The 22,667-nt window shown below is 37.0% G+C and overlaps 1 long non-coding RNA gene across 1 annotated transcript in view; it reads left to right on the top strand.

The window, feature by feature from the left end:
* Window positions 1-357: 357 nt before the first annotated feature.
* Window positions 358-22,667, top strand: part of LOC136694081 (uncharacterized) — a 72,195-nt gene continuing 49,885 nt past the window's right edge. Inside the window, exon 1 of the long non-coding RNA XR_010802139.1 lies at window positions 358-408. This is a non-coding gene — a long non-coding RNA (uncharacterized lncRNA). The remainder of the gene's footprint in view (window positions 409-22,667) is intronic.

Here is a 22,667-nt window from a genome sequence, read left to right as displayed (position 1 = left end):
TTTAAAGGAATACAATGCAGAATTTTAACCCTAAAATTATAACTTCAAAATGACATGAAATAGGGAGAAATATGACTGTCCCACTGCTCTCCACAACTAGACTATGAAACCTCAGAATCATGGGGAGGAAAACTCTCATAAGAACTACATAACCCTTTATGCCACATATCTCATGGGTGTTTAGCTCGCAATAAGAAGAATCTAGCTCATTTTCCGGCAAGGACATTATGGCAAAGGGAGCAGCGACACCGATTCCTGTGTGTGTGTGTGTGTGTGATAGAGAGAGAGAGAGAGAGAGAGAGAGAGAGAGAGAGAGAGAGGGCCATACAAGAGTTGGACTGACTTTACTCAGTGGAGGGAGGTGAGAGATATGTGACACAAGACAGACGATGACTTCTTGTTGGACTAGTAAGTAATACCATGCTGCTGTAATTTCTTTATGTGTTGTTGTGTTAGTTAATAGTTAGTATTGTTAAAAAATGTGTTATAATCATGTTTTGAGAGTTACTGAGCAGTGAGTCAGGCTTTGCGGTTGCTATCTTTAGCCAAATTATCAGTCTTTCCCCTAATTCCGGCCACTGCTGTATATGGTGCAATTCCGCTCTCTCTCTCTACGCCAATCTCATTGGGTAAAACAATAAAACGTAAGTTCAAGCCTTAGTAGGGCATTTAAACACCAGTCTTGCAAGAAATCACATATCTAAACAATATTTAAGTATCTCTAACAGTGTTGTAATTATTTGTGTGCAAAACTGCATGTAGAACACAACACATTTCCGTTTAAAGACAGATATTTCCCTCAGTGTAAAAGTTAGCTTACTGGTTAGCTTCCTTTTCTCTGAGGGGAAAATCTACCGCTATTGTAATCCTTACATGTAGAGTACGGATACCAACACAGGACAAACATAATCTCATTGTGAGACTCTCAAAACCACTGAATGTGGTAACCACTGTCTCATTTGACTGTCACAAGCAGGGGAGGTGGCCGAAGTTAGGGGGCACCAATAATCTTAGCAGTATTGGCACCTACTTATCTAAAAACATATTTTCTTTCAAAGTCAAGCAAGTCTTCGACATTAATCTACACATATTTGACTCCTGAAAAATGTTGATTTGAGTGAGTAGAGTACTTCTATTTATTTACAGTTAGCTAGAATTTTCAATACTGTAATTACAAGTGGCCGGAACGAGGGGTCCCTACGCTAACTTACTTTTTAGCGTTGTACATCGGTTCTAGAAAAAAGTGTTTTTCTGTCGGTTGCTGTGTGGTTGAAATGGCTAAACTACCACTAAAGTTGCCCTTTAAACTTGTAAAACCGTGGTCCAATGAATATCAAGAGTGATCTATAGCATTTTCTCATGTATTTAGCAGCATTTTTTTGATTACACACATTCCCCAGGCTCAAATTTCATATGTTTAGTAAACATAGCTGTCTAAATAGGTTGGAAATGTCAGCGGTATTTCAGCATATGTATAACATTCTCATTATTTTATTATTTTTATTTGTTTGTTAAGTTCATAATTTCTTTAGGCTATGAGTGAGTGAGTGATCATTTCCTGACAATATGGGAAATGTACATTACCGTCAGTCTATGTTTCCTGACAATATGGGAAATGTGCATTACAGTCAGCAACTGGTAGGGGGATGCAATTCTATAGTATTCCTTTAAGGAAAACATTCATTTATAATAATTAATTTTGTTTATTTTACCTCAGTCAAACGTTGCACATCACTTACACATGAGTCAGCCATAATTTTACATTCACCTCCTATCAGCTCCACTGACCTCACTGGTGCACTTGGGACTGCATTGACACTCATGTGTTGGTAGTGTGTTAGTGTGTGATGTGCTGGTAATAGTGAATCATAAACAGCAGTGCTGCTAGAGTTTTAAAAACTATATGCACACTAACTAGCCACTCTGTTAGACACACCTTCTTTGTTGATTCACCTTGCAGATGTAAGATCATCTGTTGCTGCACAGTTTGTGTTCATCTTCTTCTAGTCTTTAATCAGCGGATACAAGATGATGTTGGCTGGGTTTTTTTTTTTTTTTTTTTTTTTTTTTTGTGTGTGTGTGTGTGTGTGTGTGTGTGTGTGTGTGTGTGTGTGTGTGTCTTTTCAAGTAAAGCAAAAATATAGGCAAATTAATCCAAACAATAGTAACATACAAGGTTTTCCAATGGAAAGCAAATTTAAGATAGCCTAAGAAATGTTGGACCAATTCTGTTGACCAATTTATTTGGAATTTTTCACACCAAATAAAGGGCAAAGTGGTATTTTCTAATTATGTTAAATGAAGAAAAAAATATATTATTTCTTGTACTTTTTTCATGAACCCACATGGCAACAGAATATTTGTAGAAGAGAAAATGCTGTTGCTATTGTCATTCCTATTTTTTCTTTCCCTGTTCCCACCCTGTTGTATTTACTTCATCCCTTGTCATGCAGTTACATAGAATTCTGCATTCAGTGTATCTCTCCCCTTCATGCTGCTGCTAATCCATAATTCAGCTGCACTCAGTGGGGTCTCTGAGGCCTAGATCAAACGAACTGATGAGCTCAGTGTGGCCCAGGTGTGTAAGAGACTCTGTGCATGTATGTGTGTGTGTGTGCACGTGCATTGGAAGAAACAACGCCCAACATTTTCTCATGAACAAAACCATTATCCATGCTGTCTGCAATTTTTTGAAATCCACTACAAAAACAAGAGTGCTTGCTTGTTGCAATTACACAATTGAATAATGGTTGTATGTTTCTGTCAGTGTTGAACTAGAGAAATGGTTTTGTCCCAAATCCATGTGCATGGCACAGGTGGGAATTATTACGATGCTACACCAAATAGACTCATATATATATATATATATATATATATATATATATATATATATATATATATATATATATATATATATATTTAGTTAATGTTTTGTATTTTGTACCTTATTTGTATACAGAATTTTTTAGCATTCATTTCATTTCTTATCAATTTATCTATAAACCCCATTTCCAGAAATGTTGGGACATTTCTAAAAATGTAAACCAAAACAGAATGCAGTTATGTGCAAATCATTTAAACCCTCCGGGTGCTCCGGTTTCCTCCCACAATCCAAAAACACACATTGGTAGTTGGATTGGCGACTCAAAAGCGTTCGTAGGTGTGAATGTGTGTATGTGTTGCCCTGTAAAGGACTGGCGCCCCCTCCAGGGTGTATTCCCGCCTTGCGCCCAATGATTCCAGGTAGGCTCTGGACCCCCCGCAACCCTAAATTGGATAAGCGGTTACAGATAATGGATGGATGGATGGATGAATTAATGAATGAATTAATGAAAATTTCCTGAGTTTCATAATCTACAGCACATTACAGTACAGAAAGATGTCTTCATGAAATGGATAATGCCCAAAACCAGTATTAGCTGGCTGTGATCTTCTGGCCTTCAGTTAGCACTAAATTAAAAACAAACATATTGCTTTATTGTAAATCACTGCTTGGGCTCAGAAACACTTTTGAAAAGCATTGTGAATATGGTATTCCACTGCATCACCTTTGCATTTACTCTGTCATGTAAAAACTAACCGTATATAAACACCAGATCCAGAAACAGCACTACATTCTATAGGCCCAATTTCATTTAAGATGGACTGGGACGTAAAACTGGGTCCTGTGGTCTGACAAATCAAAATTTTAAATGTTATGTTCTCTGAGCTAAAGAGCAAAGGGACCACTTGGGTTGAAATAAGCACACAGTGCAAAAGCCAGTATCTGGGTACTTCAGTGCACATAGCATGAGTGACTTACACATATGTGAGGGCACAGTTAATGCTGAGAAATATACAGGTCTTGGAACAGCATGCTGCACAATGTATTTTTTGGGAAGGCCTTGCTTATTTCAATAAAATAATAATTACATAATGTAATGGAAGACAAAACAAAACCCTAATCCAATACCAAGCAAGATATGGAATTCATTTCAATTTTTATAAAGCTGTTGATCTCTTTAGTTCTCAAACATTTACAGAGTGTTGTTAAAATATTTTTCAAATGCATGTTCTAAGTTGCAACATTTGAAACATTTAAAATGATTTTTTTTTTCTGTCAACACGTGGTGTTTGGCAAATTCACTGTGCAAAATTATGTGTATGAGGGACAGGGTGTGTGTGATGCCCTGTGATGGACTAGCACACATGTAAAGTATGCTTCTGCTTTTCACCCAATTATTTTAGGCAGTCACTGTAAGCCTTATCAAGATGAAACAGTTAACGGAAATGAATGAATAAAAGCTTTTATAACTTTCAAATGCTGAAATCTTATATACTGTTTACAAACATAAAGAGATCTCAGATATAAATTTTGAATGAAAAAAAATCAACTGAATTTCTTCCCTTGTTTCAATGTTGAATGCAAGAAAAATCCTTATGAACCAAAATTGTCTTATTGCTAATGAGAACATAACTTCTAAATTTAAAACAAACAAATAAAGATAACAATATAACCCTCACATTGTTAGCTTGATATAATTGAAAATAAGGTGTTAGATAACTAAACATTACTCTTCAGGTAAAAGTTAGAACAATGGTCTGGGAGTCTAGAAGCATAACTTAACCAATAGACATATTCGTACCTTTTCATAAATGAACACATTTTTAAATGTAAAATAGATAAAAAGCCTAAAGACAAGATATGGTAAATATTGCTCAATGCATATTGTAGTCTTCCTCTCAGCACTACTCTATTTGCGTATTCTATTGACTGTAAACCATCGAAACAGTCTTTTCACATTTTTAGCAGGGCTGCAGTTATATTACTGAGCTAATGTTCATGTCTGGGGACACATAAATACTAGTCTCTGTGTTGGTTTAGAATATTGCATCACTATATCTTGGAGCACTAACACCTTGCCTTTATTTCCTAACAACCCTTCATTGTGCTATCCCTGTCTCAGGGGGTTTTAAAATATGGCAGGAAGCAAAGTAAAATCACAGGCAAATTAAGTTGCACAATGACAACAACCATGACAACAGGCACAAATATGAAGAAATGTGAGTAATTCAGTCAAGGTTTCCGGTGGTTATTTCCACAGCAGTTATGCAGAATTATGCCATATGGAAGATAATGGATATAATTTAGTGTAGAAAGCAATGTTTTATTTTCTGTCTTTCATCTGATTTTTCTCTGTTCAAAACAAATGCTTTCTCCACAATAAAATCAAAATAGCATTGAATGTGCCTGCACAGAGTTTATTTGATTATGTTTTTAATTTATTTATTTATATTTGATTATATTATTTATATTGATATTTCAAAGTCAATTCAGTGTTGGTAATTTTATTAAAGTGGACTATGACCGTAGTTCATAGATCATAGTTAAAACCAGAATCCACTAACCATTCACCAGCTAATGTTTGTAAATCCCAGCATTCTTAAGTAAGTCATTTATTTATAGAGCACATTTAAAGGTGATGTTCATGATTTTAATCAGAACAAATTTTATAAAACTCGAATGTTTCCATACCATTAGCTAGCACCCAGATATGTTTGGGTGCTGAAAAGCAGCATAATGTGTTTACGAAATCCTAGTGTCAGTTAATGAGTAAAAAAACAAAGTGGGCCAGTCAGACATGCCAAGCTTCCTCTCTGTTGACTTATTTATGTTGTTTCACATTACTTAGGTAACTGACTTTAAATACGAGAGAGTGCCAATTTAGATACACAGATCAAAAGGGCTACACAGCTAAACAACTAGACTTAAAAATGAGTTTCTGTGGTCATTCAAACAGTGAATAAAACTTACAGACAAGTTAAATTTCAGCCATGTACAACTAATGTTTTATTATTCCATCTTTAAAAACACAGAGTTTCAGAATCTAAACAGTCCAGAGAGCACCCACAATTACAGTTGTTTCCTTTAAAACTTATACACAAATATCCACAAAAGTACAACATATACACCAATGAACAGATAGTCATTAGTTGTTTCAAGCAAAAACATTTCCAGAAATGAGTACAAAAAGGATGAAAAGTAGCACCCCATATATTAATAACATAAAACAGAGCCTGAAACATCTTAGGGTAAGGTTAGTAATAGGGTTAGGGGCTCAGCTAAAGTTCACTTCTCATGTTGGGTAGTTGTCCAAAATTCGTGCGTTTATCCACAAAAGGTGACATATATTGTATACATTGTACAAATCCAGGGAATGTGAGTTTTTCTTTCTTTCTTAATTTATAAAAACGTTCTGCTCTAGATGTTCTCTTAAGTCACTTAATTCTGTAATATTCTGTTTCATCCTCATTGTTGTACATTGTTGTTCTCTCTGTTCATATCGGCTGTGTCTGAAACAAGCTGAATGCTGTTTACTAAGGCAGTGTTCTGAGGGAGGAAGACACAGAGTCATGTCTGAAATGAATGCTTCTATAAATGTTGCCTGACTTTCTGCTCCAATATCTTCAAAGTACTAATTATTTTGGCGAGGACTGTAGGTGTCCTGATGTCCTGAAATAACATGCTGAAATATATCTGTAATGCAAAAAAACTTAATTTCAAAATACTACCCTGTAAGGCACAGACTTGAGACAGCAACACAGCATGTTATTGAGGTTGCTGCCTTCAGTTTCAGACACAACTGTGGCTCTAGGATGTTCACATTATGCAATCAGTCCTAGAATGTTTTACACTATCCTCACAGTTACTCATTCTTTAATGTTCTGCTCACTTATACTTTTTAAATATTTTTATTTTATTTTATTTATTTATTTATTTTTGCCTGTCCCATATTGGGGACCCTTTTATTTCAGAGTGGTTTCAGAGTGCAGCACTAATGTAAACAGATCTAACACAGCTCCTCTCCCTGCACTGGAGAGAGTGTTGTAACACCTAGAAGCACAGGTGTCCACCGCCTCTTTGCACCAGGGGCATAAAAGTGCCTACAGACTGTTAAAATCTGTTAGCCACATTAGCATTTTCTTAAGTAACTAATGGAAAACTGTTAGCATATGAGACTCTAATGTGTTTCTCTGGTCTTCTGCCTGAATCTGAGTAGGTTATTCATACAGAGATCACATACAAGCTTCAGTAATTGTCTTATTTAACCCGTATTTTCTTTTAACGTGTAAGAGGCTACAAACACAAAACACAATCTTTTGTTTCATTCTTTCCCCCCTGTTTACAGGGTAAATCTATCCTGCTGTCACTGTGCTCTGAGGGTGACACAGATTTGTGGAGGATAATGTTGTATTTTGACTGTCTGCTTAATTGATTCCCCTGGTTGGGCTTAAAGTTTAATAAAGTAGATCTCCTTGTCTGGAAGTGTGGATGATCATTTCATGTCACAGCAAAGCCTAGGCCAAATCCCAAATGTCTCCCTACACCCTCCATAGGGCACAGTCAGTCATATAATAATGGTTTCTGCACTCATGTAGTGTATTTTAGGTCGAAAATAGAGAGCTATAAAAAACAAAACCTTTATGTGAGCCATACGTTTCATATTTCCCTGTCAAATTAGGATCCATTTGCTGTCTAACTGCTGTATTATTTTTTATCTGTGATGTGCACTATTTAGGGTGTAAGGCTCTACTTTGGGACGAGGCATGAGACCAAAGCAAACAGAGCTCTGTTTACAAACATGATGTGAATAAATGGGTCAGGAATCCATAGTTATATTTCTTTATCATGTAAATGAGGACTAAACGTGTTGAGAGAAACAATAAAACCATTTTAAAAACCCCGGTTGTTATGAGTTGCATGATTGAGTAATGAGTATGTCCCCAGTATTACTATTTACCCCACCCCCCCAAATAAATCAATACATACATGTATTAATTAATCTGTCAATCAGTCAACGTGGTCACCAGTGTAGCAAATGATTTAACATTATAAAAATGTATGAACTGACTAGGACTAGGCTACACCTTCAATTTGGCATTTATCATTCAGTAATTTTGTTTTAGGATGAGCAGTAAGAGTTAATATTGTAGTTATTTTATTATTATTATTATTATTATTATTATTAAAAGCTGTTCCATTATTCAAAAGTGTCAGGAAAGTTATGTTGTGCATGCTTCTGTGGTCTAAGCCTACATAGATTTCCTTTATCTGTTGCTTAGTAACAAGAGATTCACAATGCTCTTTGATATGCATTCAGCTGATGAAGTTATCAATTGCTTTTCCCTAGAAAGTGGCACTCTCAGCATCGCTCTCGAATACCATTTAATAATTTGAACATGAAAAAATGAAACATGAACATAATGAAAAAAATGGCTAACATATACAGTGGCACTCTTAAACAACCAGGGTATTAGAAGGTTCTTTTTGAATCCTACTGGGTACCACTATAAAATAAGGATACATTTATAAAGATGTATAAATAGCTTTAAAAATATGTTTATTACATGGTTATTAATTAGGTTGTAAACCCCTTAAAGTCATTCATTATCATTTGTTACACAAAGATAGAAAGGGCAACAGTGACCAATGTTTTTGCTAATACAGCAAGTGTCAGAGAACTTACAGAAAATGTGAAAGTAAAGAATAAGCTGAGTAATGAGAATGTGAATTTATTCATTTCACATGTTGAGGTAAATCATATTATCACTAATGTATTAATTAATGTATAAAGTTGTTACACATTTATAAACACATATTGCAGAATTCATAATTACAGTTTTGAGCAGAACCAAATAATACTGACAGGAAGATTGTGTAATTACTGCACTGGTAACAAATGGTAGATGAATAAACAAAGAAAAAAAATGTGTTCAATTAAATTCGGGTGCTATACATGTATAAGTGACAGGTTAAGTGATTGATGTGCTGAGATGGACTAGCACCCTGTACAGGTTGTGTTCCTGCCTTGCTCTGGACCCAGAAAAACCCTGATCAGGATGATGCAGTTACAGAAGTTGAATGTATGTTATATGTATGCGCTACTCAAGAGATGCATAAAAAGGAATATCTTGATATACTTGATATATTGATATATATTATTATAATGTCACACTACGATGAAATTTAGAGGTTGGCTCTTGTATCACTCTCTATGCCTACCCAGGTGATGGCACACTGACTTCTACACAAAATCTAAATGTTATACAGGGAGTTATGCAGCTTATGGAATGTGATTAAAGTGCTTCATATTAAAACATATTATACACTACTTCCATAGATGCTGGCATTTCATTGATAATTAAGGGAGTAAGGAGACAGTTTTCAGGCATGCTTGGGTTTTTAATTGCTTTAGAATTAAGCGCAGGAAAATGTATTTCAGATGTGCTTATTATTTTTAAGTTTTCTCCAGTTATAAACACAAATATTGTTACCTCTGAAGACGTGCAAAACATAGTCACCTTCTCAGACTGGGAATGTAATCAGATACTGCCATTTCCATGATCATTATCCTTTTAGCTTATTATTCTTTTTCCCATGGCTATTATACAATTCAACTGGACAGAAATATCATTATGTTTTCCGTTCCAAATGAGCTACTAGTTAGAATATTAACAGATTATCAGGTTATACATACACATAAACATTGTGACATAATCTGTGTAGTATAGTTGTGCTTGGTACTGTATAAGGTATGTGATGAACCCAATGTGGATTAGTGTTGATTGAGAAATGTTGGATCACTGTTCTTTACCTGCTGGTGGTCAGATCTCCCTGTAGATGTTTTCTGCTATAAATGGAGAAGGATTTACGATAATAGTCATGAAATACAGTGACAAGTAGGTGCACAGCAGTCCTTATGCCTTCTTTTATGATCATATCTTTATGGTCAGGACATAGTTGTGGGCCATTTATATTCCTGTATTTGACAAGCCATGTGCCCCACCATGTGTTTGGCAACAGGCCAGTAATATGTGAATGTGACTTAGGAGTGAAATGAGTGTTTTCAATTGTGTGATATATGCGATAGTCGTGATGCCACATCACATTGCAGAATCCATTACAAAGGTTTATAGCAGAACCATATATTATTGACCATGTCTAAACAATTAATACAATACATTTCAAAGTGATTCAGCCTCAGTAGAAAATGTTACTTAAAAGGTTACTCATATAGATAGCCAAATGGAGAGATGTTAATTGTTTCCCTGTAGAGGTAGAGAAAGCATTTGTGCCTTGTACATGTAACATAATTGAAACTCAAGGGTCTGTCCCTATATACAGCACTACATTCTTCAAAGAAACTATAGAGTTGCTTAAAGCTGGCACCTCTACAGCTGAAATTTAACGGCTGGGATACAATTTATTCCACAGATGAGGATTAAAAAAAAGAAATCATACATTTGTCAAGCCTAATTTCTTTTAGTATTACCCTGCTTGGAAATTGTTTTCAATTCGTTAATATCTGAATGCTGTAGAAGGCAAGCAAATGAATACAAAGCACCACAGCTTCCACAATGACTGGGTCTTTCAGTGAAGGCAAATCTTTATATTTTATCACTCCTTTGGACTGTAGGTTCGGCAGTTTTCAAGCTGTGTGTGTGTTTGTGTTGAGTGTGGTAAGTGTTATTTAGAATTGAGTGCATCTGAATGTGCTCTTCCAGAAGTGTACTGGAAACATGCAGTAATGAATGGCTGTGTTTGCATTAAACAAGAAAAAGAAGTCATTTATTCAGTGATTTCGAAGCATTTTCCTCCACACTGATTCCACAGGGATGCAGCATTTGCACAAAGTGTAGAAAATACATGTTTCATGATCGTATGCACAGTTTGACTGATTTTTTTCTCTCTACTCTGAAATCTGTATATTTTGATCTTTCTTTTTTATTTCACCATATGGAGAGCAGTACAAGCTATGAAAGATAAATTGTGGGAGGATTAATAGGGAAAATCTATCAGATGTTCAACATGTTTTATAATAAGCAAATGCATCATGGATCTGATAACAGAAGCTTTAATATTGGATTTGTTCTTTATCATTTTTTAATGCAGCTAGTGTTTAGCATATACATTGATCAGGTTTTTTTTTTCAATAGAATTTATTTGAGCATATTTACAACCCTATATCTGAGTTGGGTTTTTAAGAGCCATAAAAACAATCTATGAATTGTTTGTTTGTTATTTAACTGAAAAAAAAAATATATTCTAGGTTTTGACTAAACAATTAGATTGTGTTTATATATATATAAAAATAAATAAATTGATGTATTCGATGCAAAAAAAATGTAGACAGATATGTCAATATGTTTGCAAGTGAAATTTTGCCCAATGTTTGATTCCAGCTTCTCAACAGTTTGTGGTTATTGTCTTTTCAATAAGTAATTTTCTGATGCGGCGTGAGACAACTCTGGACTGCATGCAGATCAGTCAAGCACAAGGACTCTGTGTGAAGCTATGTTGTTGTTGCACATCCTGAATAAGTCCTGTTGTTGTCTTACAGGAAAGACAAAAAACAAAAACATGGACTTCCCAGGAACAGCCATCACCTTATCTCTCTAAAATCCAGAAAATATGCAAATTATTTACACATGCAAGTTACCCAGGCTGTGGTTACCGATGCACTCCATACCATCACAAATGTTAGTTTTGTAACTTTTAACAAAGAGTTGGGATAATCCCTTTTATATTTTGCAAATAAAATTCAACTTATAAATATCTAGCTATTTTTACATATGATCTTTGAAATTTCCAGAGAAATGTGGAGTGGTCATTTCACACATGCAGGACACTGTTGGAGATTTACCGTGTCAGACATGTTCTCACAGCAGGAAACGTTCCACGTGCTTTAGGCATGGGCGGCGCTTGTGCAGGGTGTGAATGAATTACAGAATAGTTCCCAGAACATTCCCCCTCATATATGTTCAAACATGCGCTCAGAGCAAAAGTCCAGGACAAATGTTGCGGGTGTTTGCATTCACACATAGAGCTTGTCTGGGTAAACTCCAGAAATTTTCTGGGTTACTGTGGATGTGTGGAAGGGTAATCGAAGTTCTCAAACGTCACGCTAATTCGGCAGTGTTTTCATGCCTTGCTCTACACAGACTGAAATTTCTCTGGATTTCCTGAATCCTTTCAGGCACTGTATATGGTAAAACTCACATATTGCACTGAAAATTGTTATTTTTGAACTGTTTGACAATCCTTTCAAGGAGTCTGAACATTTGATCTTTATTCATCTGCTCATTGTGGCCAGTAACCTGAATAGACCATACATTTCATACCTTTTTTTTTTTTGGTGTGTGTGTTGCAGTCTTAAACTCTATATTGGTCTATATTTAGTCGCTGAAAACTTTCAAGTGAATTAAAAAAAATGTAATATTTTTGTTTGTAGTGCATATTAAAATATGTCCAAATTTCTGGAGATATATACTTAAGGCTTGAGCAATGCTGAGGTCTTGACTCTGGTTCCAGTCCATTGTTCTGAGAACATCAGCAGTGCCTTTGTTTTGTTCTGAACCAATAAACAAGTAGAAAATATAGTTCAACAGTATCAAAGTTGCAAACACCAGCTCCAAAGGAATTATACCATTTCAGATTTGGACACTACTGGGTTAAACACAGACAAGGATAACATCTTACCCTTTAACTTTTGACTTCTTTGTTTGAATATCTTGTACAGGTGTAGAGTATCTGAGCATGTTTTAAGTGGGAAAATGGCGTAAACATGTTTTCCAGCTCTGTGTTAGGATAATTAGCGGCTGTAAACTTGGTTTGTGTGAGAGTCTCTTCAGAGCTGAATGTGGACTCACACTGCTAAGCTGTCTTCGTGGAGTTGTTCAAATTGCCTGTTTGCTTGAATTACCTCTGTGAAGTGTTGCTCGTGGTGTCTTTCTTCTGTGTGGCAAAATGCCACATCTGGGTTTGATTATAGGTTTCTAGTTAGCTGTTTTATTGCAGGTCTATGGGGGAAAAAAAAACTAAATAAAATACATTTAAAAAACTGTTAGAGAATATGTGAGTGAAGAGGGGAGGTGGTGTCGCCTTCACTGTGTCACACTGTCACATTTCATTCAGGTGCTGTTTCTTTTCTCAAGTTAACTGTGCAGTAATTAGAAGGGACACAGACACTAAAAATGGCTCCCTGATGCAGAGGCCTGCCAAGATGGTCTTCTGCTTAAGAAAGAATGGAAAAAAGAGTAAGAAAACCCACTAAAAAGGACTCACAGGACATGACTCATTAAATGTTTCAGCAGGTCCAAGATGGGCACATGGTAAAGTCTGTAGGCTGTGATCTGCTCTCTGCTTGCTGCTCTTGATCCAGGCTTGTAAACCCAATAAAAAGTGCAATACACCACATGTCTTCACCTCCAGAAGCTTACAGGACTTTCAGAACAGCAATGTGCCATGTTTGACTACTGAAGAATCCTAACTGTTGTTATGAAGCGTAAATGTTCAAATATAGAACACTGTGTTTAATTGTAATCTCAGTTGACCACTCCATGCTTTACCCACAGCATTGTTCTTTTATATCAACTTTTGCAAGGTCAGTTCAAGCCATACACAACCATAGAAAAATCCCAATATGTCTGAGAAATTAGATAGCTAAAATCTGTTTTCTTAATTTATATACACAGTGCCGTTCATGGTGTTGGGACAAAGGAATAGTTGCCTCTTTACCCCAGAGTTTTAAATTAATGCTCAAATAATTCACATGTGGGTAAAATGCAAGAGGTTCTTTGTTTGAAACAAAAGTGGAGCAAATTTGGTACAAACCACAATGTTTCCACTTTAGAAAAAATCTACAACAGGCAAAGAACTATTGCCTTTACTTAAGAACCATAGAGAAACCCATTTTTAAGGTGCGAGATGAAGCATGTTTGGTTTATTCCACTGTATGATTAACTAAGATTAGCATACTGGTAAAATGGATAATGTTGCTTTTGAGTAACAAGATTACTACAGTTTATGTTTATGCTTAGTGAAGCATAATGGAAAGCCAATGTTTCTATCACTGTCTCTAAACAAAATGAACCACATTCTGTGAACCTTCCAACAAATGCTGTGAATGAAGAGGTTGTAGGTCAAGCAGGAATGGATCCGTTCCAGATGTTTAATTTGTACTTTAATTGTACATACCCTTATTTTACCATAGAAATGAGTGGAGGATTGTGAGAAGCAAGTGATCTGAGGCTTTCAGTGACCATTAATCTCAGCAAGTACTTAAGCACATTATTTTCACACCCCAATGAAATTTGCCTCACTTAACTAGAAGTGATGGTCTAGGAAGTCCAGTCACCTGAGAGCTGAGAATACAGTGGGTTCAGATTTATTCCTATGTATATTCCTATATCTGACATGGAAAGACATTTATGGGTCACTGTGAGGGCGTTTTAGAGAAAGAAAGAAATAGAAAAACACATCTTTTACTCTGAAAGTTTAGGCAATGTGACAGGGAGTTCTTTCCAGGATGGCATGGGGTCTTTTACTGCAGAAAATCTTTCTTTAGTTCATCTGAAAGTTCTGCAATCCTCAATCTTCACAAACATCCAAAACATGTATTTCAATATTAAAGTAAAAATTATCATACTGAAAAAGGAAAAGGCTCAGAAGATAAACACAGCCTGGAAAGAGTTTCACTCAATTCTGGTTTAAATGCTGAAGCTAATCAAGATTCTCAAAACAAACAAACAAAAAACTTTAGCAATTTTTTACTATGAACTGAAGTTGAAAACACATTAAAGTTTTAGTGGTGATACATTTATAGGTTTAGCAGCTCATTCATTCATTGTCTGTAACAGCTTATCCAGTTCAGGGTCGTGGTGGATCTGGAGCCTAACCGGAATCACTAGGCACAAGGCAGGGGTTTAGCAGCTATTTTCGATATTTAAATCTCCTTGGGAAATTTTCTTGAAATTGCAATTCACAGTGAAATGACTGAACATTGGAATCATCATTGTGGATTAGAAATGAGGAATATTTGCAATTAATGTATTGCAAAATTGTATGTCTTTTTGACTGGTCCTGCTAGTGGTCACAACGGTGTATCATTATTTGCATTCGTTTAGTCACAGGTTTTATGCCAGTTGCCCTTCCTAAGCCAAACCTTATCTGGGCTTGAGACCAGCATGTTTACCCAGGGGTTGGGATGTTCACACACTAGTGGGCAAATATACATAGCCAGTTGTTCCTACTGGAGGAAACCCACACAAAGGTAGAGCACAAAATAAACTCCTCACAGATGGTGACCCAAGGCAGCGATTGGACCCAGGTCCCTGGAACGTTGAGGCAGTGACATTACCTGCCTGTAGTGCCACTGTGCTGCCTTTGGATGAAATGTGTTACCTGATTCTATGTTCATCCAGATTTTTAAATAAATAGATAAATAGGTTGTAGATTATTTACCAAACTTTCAAATGTTCAAAAAGGATTCAGACAGACACAAGCCTAGCTTTGTTGATATAGCCTTAATAATATGCCTGCACGTCTAATTCCCTTAGCAGCTATTGTGTTCTTTGACAGGGCTTGAGGGGCTAATGAATATGAATGTAATTATGTAGCCAAGGACAGAAATCTTCCAACTATTTTAAGCCATGACATGGGAACCACTTCAGTTGTATGGGTCTGCCAGACACTTTCTGTATAGACCTGCCAGTGAAATAAATCAAATCCTGGAGATGGAGGTTTTGTAAGAATTCAGTATTTATCAATGCTTCTTTTTCATTTACATTTAATGGCATTTGGCAGGATACACACTGACTTCTTTTCCACACTGATTTACAGTTTTAATCCTCAGAAGTAGACTAGTGTAGCATTAGGGATTTTGCTCAATGACTCCAAGTAGGGTTTCCCAAAAGCACCTTAGAACAAAGAAGATTCTGAAGAGTTAGCATTACACGGAACAATTTCACTCCCTGTTAAGATGATCGTAACACTAAGATTTTTTTTTTGTGTGAGTGGGTGGGTGGGGGGTGGGGGGTGATCTTACCCAAGATGGAAATAAAACCATGATTTTCTGTGTGGAAATTAGTGATGTTAACTATTACATATACACTCCACAATATCTGATCTTTCATCAGTAGTCACACTGTAACTATGACCGCTATGTGATACAAGTCCATCCTGTTATCTTTGAGCTTTTCAGACACACTCTACCATCCAGTAAAAAAACAGACAGCTATGATTAAAGCACAATCATGCCAGTTGCACAAGGCAGCATTTGATTTGCAGACCTCACACTTTGGCGGATGTTAATCAGACTCAGTGCAGCAATAGATGCCCCACTCAAAATCTCTGAGCACTCACACAGGGAGTAATTATGAAAGAAACATTACCAGACACATTTATTCCTGGAAATGTTTCACAGGCAATCTTAGGTCCCCTGATGTCCATTACTCAACTAATGCCACTTGCTTATGCAGCCAGATATGCAGATCTTACCTTTTAGAGGTTGGAGTGGCTGTGGGTGGTTAAGATGGAGGGTTAGTAGGATTATATTTGCAGGCATTTAACTTAGTTGGAAAAATAGGGAATGAGTACTTTAAGTAAGCCATAACATTTTATTGTACACTCAGAAAAATGGTCACTGTGGTTGTACTTTTTGCTGTCATTGTGGTGGTATCCTTTGCTGCCACTGTAGCGGTACACCCAAGGGTACATATCCTTTTACTTTAGTTACCATGTTCTATAATTGTAGATTTTGTGTTTATTTCATTGGCCCTATTTCGTCTATTTCTAGAGAAGAGAATGTAATGTACGTTCAGGGAACACAACTGGACTTTAAAACCACTGTCATACCTCTAAAGGTACATTTACACTATTTACATTTACACTTCAAAAGAAAGTCCATAAAGAAAGGTTTGTAGATGGATTTGCTCTGTGAAATCCACAGACGTCCACAGACGTTCATGATTGAATGTGTCTGTGTTTTATGCCATGCAATGGACTGTTGCCTTGTCCAGGGTATGTTCCTGTCCTGTGGAAACCAGAGCACTCGAAGGAAACCCACACAGACACATGGAGAATATAACAAACTCCTCAAAGATCCACAAGCTCAGGACCTTGGAGCTGTGTGACAGCAACACTACCTTCAAATGCAAGATCAGTGTACAAGTTAGTGTTTAAAGACAATAAGGGACTGTAATTCTGTGTTTACATTTTTACAGTAGATGAGTGCGTGTAAACCAAAAAATGCATCATTATATATATATATATATATATATATATATATATATATATATATATATGTTAGAAAACTCTCAAACTCTCCAAAAAAAGTTCTTGGGTGTGATGTAAAAGAACATCTTTTCCCCTGAAAAAAAAACCTCTTCTAATGTACATCTCACACAAATGAGCAATATGAATGTGGCAGCTTTTCTGAGTCTTAAAAGACTGCTATAATGTAATGATTTTCAGGATTTACACATGAGCCCAGACCAAACCTATGATCTTTAATAGCACACTGCACTTACCATTGTGGTGCCGGGATTATGGTTCATTGATAGTAAAATGGACATGTACCCTCATTAAGAGTCCAAAAAAAACCTCATCTCATTAAGAGTCCAAATAAAAAACAGTCTAACTCAGTCATTTATAGCATGCATGTCATTTATTAGACTGTAGTGAGCAACAGCATTGCCCTTAAAGAGCCCCTACTGCTCCCAGCAGGTGCTCAGGGGGAGCCACTCTTCCATGTAAGTGAGTCATTATCAATGTTAAAGCTCAATGATACTGCAGCAGTGAACCTGTAATACAGCAACTGATACCCACACTATCTGCTGGAAACATGCATTAGCTGTCGCAGACAGATTTTCTCCGGATTGGAAATGGTGTTGCCTGAGCCACAGTAATGTTATATAGCAGTGCCATGGATCTGGGATGAAGAAAAAAACTCTCTCTCTCTCTCTCAAACACACACACACACACACACACACACACACACACACACACACAGAGTTTATCATATCAAAAAACTGCAGCTGTAACACATTTGTTAATGCCTCTGACACCATTCGATTACATCAGCACAGACATTGAATTTGTCCTGCTTTTTTTTCTCCACTCTCTATTCCCTTCCTGCATCTATTTAAATTTGACTTGTCACGCTCCAAATGCTGCCACTGACAGAGTAACGGTGATCCAGCGAAGACTTGATGTGCAAATAAACATATACCGAAAGAAGTTGAATGTGGTCAGCACAAGCTGCTTCTACTCGACACCTAAAAGTTATTAGATGCAGAGAATGTGGAATATGGGGCTTTAAGTCTTGGATTAGACTGTGCATGTACCCGCCTATCCACTAGCAAAAAAAAATGTAGCACAGCCTTAGGGATCTAATAGCACTGCACTGAATTGTGGTAGGTGGCGAGAATGTGGCAGGTGCTTATGTGCGAAGGTAGCTGTGCTTCCGCAAATATCAGTTCTGCTCTTATCTGCTGTAATATACTCTGGTGGAACATGGGCCAGAAGTCGAGGCGAGGCAGGGGGAGATAGCTGCTGGTTCATTGCTAGGACGTGAAAGGCAAAGAAAGCCAGCTGAGGCCTAATACCACACACACACACACACACACACACACACACACGCACACACACACACACACTCCACCACTACCCTAGTCACTCCAAAATTTTACTTTGTCTAGACCCTAAAGAAGTAACAAATGATTTCTCTTTTTTTTTTTTTTGTTTTAAAACATTCTTTACAATGTCATATAGTAACTTGTATAGCAAAATCTATTTTATATATTGCTGCCACACTCTATGGAACATAAACTGATTTATTTAATGACTATATATACAGTCAGCTATTAGCAGTATTTTATGTACACCACACTGAGAGATATCTTGAAAATATATCATTGTCTTCATCTTTGTCAACAACATTTTCTTTTCAATCCATTACAGGGTTTGAAATATCTATGATAACAACAGTAAACATTGTTATTTAACAGCATGAAATGTCTGTCATAAACATTTTTTTTTTAAATTTACACAATTCATCACGGTCATACATGTGGAATTATTATTATTTTTTTTACAATGTCCTGGAATGTGATTAGTCAAACCAAATTTCAGAAGTTGAACGAGCCCAGCTTATGTGAAATAAGTTTTCCCAGAAGTCATTTGAATATCTGTTTCTGGTTGTATATACTGTTCATTCTAAACAACAAAGAGTAGCAGTTAAGTATACGGTGTTGACTGAGCCACTTTCCCTACGAAGCTGCTATACTGTAAATAAGCTACTGATAATCAAATCATTCAAACACAAACAAAAATTCAGCTTAATTGCCTCCCATTCGATGCTTGATGTCAGGAGTTTCAATAATCCATGAGGGCCCCTTCAACTGCCTCTACATCAGGCAGTTTTGAGGGTTCCAGTTTTAAGGCAATTAGGTTGTATTTTTTGCGACTTTTGTCAGCTGGTGGCAGGCTCCCTCCTGTTCAGCTGCTGTTTTGAGTTTAAAGGCAGTTGTATAATTTATGCACCTTTAGCTTCTGTCGTCAAATGCCGCCTGTCTCAGGAAGCTCTGATTGACTCATCATGGTAAGAGACAATGAGCCATTTCCCTTCTGATCACACGAGGATAAAGCCTTCCAATTTAAATGAATAATTCCTCAGCTGATTTTCTCTCTAATCATGAACGTGAGAGTGAAAAAGATGGTCTAATCATGCATGAATCAGCCAATGCTCCATTCTATCCAAGATGACAGTTCCAATAAGTCCACAATAAAGACACTGTAATCTCATCATTCAGTACTGATCAGACAATTACTATGTGCAAAAATAAAGCTAGATAACACATAATTTTATATGTTAAAACACCAGAGTGTGTCCATCTTGAATTTGAAATTGAAATTGTTTCACAAATTGAATTTAACATGACATTTTTACAGCATTTTAAAACATTTTAAAAAGTTTCTTTCATGATCTTGGAGGTAAACTAGACAATTGTGTTATGCTTTAATTGTTTTAACACAGCTTTCATATGTTAAAAGACCGAATTCTTTTTGTTCATTGTACTTAACATGCATATTTATTTATTTATATATTTATTTATTTATTTAGCTATTTTTATAAGGAGACAGCATGCACATGAAACACCATGAACACTTTGTGTTTGGACTGCAGTTCACATAATACAATGTTTGTTAAACCTGCCAATACAGTATTTTATTTTTCATGATTAAGGATTGTCAATATTATTTCCTAGTAGAGGTCACCCTAGGCACTGTGGAATATCAGCATTTTGTAGAACAAATAATGTTTGTTTCCTTAAGTGCATTATATTCCTACATTATAGTTAGGTATTGCCAGAAGAGTGGGGTGAATTGCTAATTGCACATCCTCTGATTGTACATCATGTAATGTTACAAAGACCCTGATGTGGCTTTTTATTTTTAGAAACAAGTGATGAGCATTTGATACTGTTGTGAGCACCAGATATCATCAAGTGAGAGTACAATTCTCCTGAGTAAGCATAAAAAAACTATCAGCTGTACATCAAATTTGACCAAATCCAGGACAAGACGCAACATCATGACGTGAGCACCAAGCATTCATTACTGAGTAACAGCAAATGCTGTCAAAGTCTATGATCACCATATACTCTACGATTTGCAACAGATTCTATCTAATGCTTGCTGCATACTTTATATACAGAACTGCAGAGAGGTGTTACTAATGGGTAAGTTGGTATCTAATTTACAATGGTGATTCCAGAAATTTATTGGAACAGCTATTTCCCCTTCATTCGTTCATTCATTCATTCATTCATTGCCTGAAACCGTTTATCCAGTTCAGGGTTGCAGTGGGTCTGGAGCCAACCCGATATCACTGGGCGTAAGGCAGGAACACACCCTGGAGGGGGTGCCAGTCCTTCACAGGGTAACACACACACATTCACTCACACCTATGCATGCTTTTTGAGTCCCCAATCCACCTACCAGCGTGTGTTTTTGGACCGTGGGAGGAAACCGAAGCACCTGGAGGAAACCCACACGAACACTGGGAGAACACTCAAAACTCTTCACAGACAGTCACCCAGAGCTGGACTTGAACCCATACCCTCCAGGTCCCTGGAGCTGTTATTTCTCCTTCAGCTGAATGGAATTTTTCTTAGTGTTTAATACATTTTTCTCAAGTTAGTGACATTTCCTGTAGAAGATTTAAAAGACAAAAACTCAGAGATAACTCAAAAAAAATCCAGAATGCTGATTCCACTGTGGTCATTAATGGACAGGTTTACTTTCCTGCAGTGTTCTGCCTGCAATGTAACTGGCCATATAACCCAAGGCTGTGGAAGAGATGGTGTCTGTGAAATAGCCTCGAAAGGTTCAGCTGGTGAGAGGGACACAATGTGGGTTAGATTGTCTCTCTCCGCTGCCCACAACTCTGAGCTGCATGGAGATGGCAGGCAGCCAACATGTTTTTCTTCTTCAGCTTTCATTAATTGTGGCATTACTCCCAGTGATTCTGCGTCCCCAAGGCGACCTGGCATTAGCATATGTGCAGGTGCTGTAGATGCCACAAGGCACAGTGTGTTAAGTGCAAGAGGGGGAAATCGGTGTCTTGTGTCCTCTTTCTTTCTCTCTATCTCTGGATTGTGTTTGCTGTTTGGGCCATTAAGAGGCCCATCAACACGATAAAACATTGAAGATTGATGCATGTAAATAACATTTTCTAAAATATTCTATTCTCACACAGATAACAGTGAACTGTGAGTAAACATAAGCAAAAAAAAAGTCCTATTCTTCTCCAGCGATCTCAGAACATTTGTAAATATACAAGGAAAAGCAAGCTTTCATGGCACTTGTGCACAGACAATTTTTTTTCATTCATTGTCTCATCCAGTTCAGGGTTGTGTTGGTTCTGGAGCCTACCCGGAATCAATATGCGCAAGGCGAGTCCATGGTTGGGCACCACACGCACACATACATTGACGACTATGGACACTTTTGAGTAGCCAATTCACCTACAACTGTGTGTCTTTGGATTGCAGGAGGAAACTGGATCACCCGGAGGATGTAGCATGTAGATGTACATCCATGAAGGCCAAACTTCATTTTATACACACTGTATAAATCCTGAGTATACAATTTTTCCTTTCATTTGCATAGCCAGAAATTGACCTTTGGATGGGTTTGGCCATAAGTAGGTGGGCACAGTTATTCTTTCTAGGATAAGGAATTGATTTTGGCACATGGAAGAGCCAGCGCATCAATGCCAGAGTGGAGAAGGAAATATAGTTTCTAAAATATTGTGCTGTAATAAGCTCTATCTAAAAGCAGAGCTGTAGGTTCCCAGTGTTCCAGCACTGACCTGTTGCCCTCTGCAAAACAAACCCCTGTAGTAGGGACTGTGACTCCATTGGCTGCAACATTAAATGATGGACAGCTCACTCTGGCTGCTGATTGGCTTAATAAAAGTGACGACCGATGAGAAATGCAGTCTCTGTTTAGCAGTCGTGTAGTAAGGGAGAGGTGTGGGGCTTCTGTCTATATCAAACAAACCATTGATATGACAATTTAGCCTAAAAAAAAATGGAATTTACGAGTCCCTATCGATTCAGTACAGTATGCGGTTTTTAGTGTCCAAGTACAGGACAATTCGGTATTTAACAGGGCGGTTGGCAACTCTAATCTTCCCCTCACATTAAAAGAATACAGCATTGGCCTAATGGTTAGAGGACTGGGCTTAGTACTGGAAGGTTGCTGGTTCGATCCCCAGGACCAGCAGGAGCATCCATAGCTGAAGTGCCCTTGAGCAAGGCACTGAACCCCTAAATGCTCC

Source organism: Hoplias malabaricus, chromosome 4 (assembly GCF_029633855.1).
Source record: "Hoplias malabaricus isolate fHopMal1 chromosome 4, fHopMal1.hap1, whole genome shotgun sequence".
Lineage (NCBI taxonomy): Eukaryota > Metazoa > Chordata > Actinopteri > Characiformes > Erythrinidae > Hoplias > Hoplias malabaricus.
This window is presented reverse-complemented; position numbering and strand designations above follow the sequence as displayed.